At 42.6% G+C, this 2,275-nt stretch overlaps 1 pseudogene; it reads right to left on the reverse strand.

The window, feature by feature from the left end:
- Positions 1-1,099: 1,099 nt before the first annotated feature.
- On the reverse strand, positions 1,100-2,052 carry LOC139364172 (nudC domain-containing protein 2 pseudogene; annotated as a pseudogene).
- Positions 2,053-2,275: the final 223 nt, after the last annotated feature.

Genomic DNA, 2,275 nt, shown 5'->3' on the forward strand with positions numbered 1-2,275 from the left:
CCCACCCTAGTTTCTCCTTAATTTTCTAGGTCCTTAAGTTGGGAAGTTAAGTGGTTGATTTATTTGAGATGTTTTTAATATATTATTATTTTTCTGAGACAGATCTCACTCCGTCCCCCAGGCTGGAGTGCAATGGCGTGATCTCAGCTCACTGCAACCTCTGCCTCCCGGGTTCAAGCAATTCTCCTGCCTCAGCCTCCCAAGTAGCTGGGATTACAGGCATGTGCCACCACGCCCAGCTAATTTTTGTATTTTTTGGTAGAGGCAAGGTTTCAACCATGTTGGTCAGTCTGGTCTTGAACTGCTGGGCTCAAGTGATCTGTCTGTCTCAGCCTCCCAAAGTGCTGGGATTACAGGTGTAATATATATTACATTTATATATTATATATAATATAAATATACATATATTTCTTTGAGACAGGATCTCACTCTGTGGCCCAGGCTGGAGGGCAGCGGTGTGACCACAGCCTCGACCTCCCAGGCTCAAGTGATCCTCCCACCTCAACGTCTTTAGTAGTCTGGACTATAGACATGTGCCACCACGCCTGGCTAGTTTTTCCATTTTTCATAAAGACGGTATTTCGCCATGTTGTCCAGGCTAGTCTTGAACTCCTGAGCTCAGGCAATCCTCCCACCTTGGCCTCCCAAACTGCTGGGATTTCAGGCATGAACCACCGTGCCTGGCTGAGATGTTTTAAATGTGCTTATTGTTACAAATCTGCCCCTTAGCGCTACTTTCATTGCATCTTGTAAGTTTTGGTATATTGTGTTTTTGTTTTCACTGGTCTCTACGTATTTTTGTATTTCCCCTGTGATTTCTTCATTCATCCACTGGTTCTTAAATGAGTGTTAATTTCTACAAATTTGTGAACTTTCCAGTTTCCTTCTATTATTGGTCTCTAATCTCATCCTGTTGTGGTCACAGAAGATACTTTAAATGATATCTTTTAAAATCTATTGAGACTTAATTTGTGGTGAAACTTATGGTCTATCCTGGAAAATGTCCCATGCTCACTTAAGAAATGTGGATTCTGTTGTTGTTATATATTTTGTCTATGTCTATTATACCTAGCTGGTTTATTGTGTTTTCTTTTTTTTTTTTTTTTCCTATTTAGAAAACTTTATTGAATATCATACTTATCAAAAGAAAAAGTTAATTTTCCCCAAAGGCACCCTTCATTTCACATGATCTATACTCTAATGTTATTTTGTATTAAAAATATGGTTAAATATGGAATTAGTAAAATGCAGCATATAAAACTTCATGCTGAGCAAAAACAAGTCCAAAACAACTTTACCATGTATCCATAGAATAGTTCCCACAGTACATTTCCTACATAAATCATGTTTGAATGCAATTTTTAGAACCATTTTAAAATATATTTTGCAATCTGTTAACTGTAGGCATCCACATTTTTCTTCCATTACATAATCTGTTTCTCTGATTAAGTTGGCAATATCTGCTAGGATCCACAGAATTCAGGAAAAAAAAGCAGTTATTTCTCAAGGTTTGAGAAATCTGGTCCACCTTTAGTGTATTTTCCTGAGATTTCTGCTCCACTGAAGTCAAAACCAGGATTTTCTTTTTGGAATCTCTCTAATGTAAGCTTTCTCTGCATTTGGTCTTGCACCCAAGGATCCGCTGCATATTCAGATTCTAGTAGAGAAGTCCAACAATTTGCTGCATCTCTCTTTGTCTTTGTGAGAACAATACGAACCATTTTTCTATCCTCCAAAGTCCATGTTCCCTCATCAGCTATTGTAGAATCAAAGAGTTTGCCCTTGAGGATCTCGCGGCCGCCCACCGACAGCGCCACATGCCGGCTCTGCAGGCCGCACTGGATATCCTAGGCGCGCGTGCCTGGGGGCACCTGAACTTCAATGAACACCTCCTCCAGGGTCTGGTAACACTGGCCCCACGGGGTCCCGCACGGAACCACCCCACTCCGCTCCTCAAACGGGGCCGACATAGTCCAGTGGCTTCCCGGCCGTAGCCGCACCAGGCGGAGCCGAGCGCAGGCGCGGAATCCCACGCTCAGGCTACGCCGGTTTATTGTGTTTTCAAGTCCTCTATCTCATTACTTACATTCTGACTGGTTTGTTTTTTGAGCCAGAATCTCGCTCTGTCACCCAGGCTGGAATGCAGTGGTGTGATCACAGCTCACTGTAGCTTCAATCTCCTGGGCTCACATGATCCTCCTGCCTCAGCCTCTGGAGTAATTGGTACTGTAGGCACAGGCTACTGCGCCTGGCTAATTATTTTCTGTAGAGATGG

This window comes from Macaca nemestrina, chromosome 7 (genome assembly GCF_043159975.1).
Source record: "Macaca nemestrina isolate mMacNem1 chromosome 7, mMacNem.hap1, whole genome shotgun sequence".
NCBI lineage: Eukaryota > Metazoa > Chordata > Mammalia > Primates > Cercopithecidae > Macaca > Macaca nemestrina.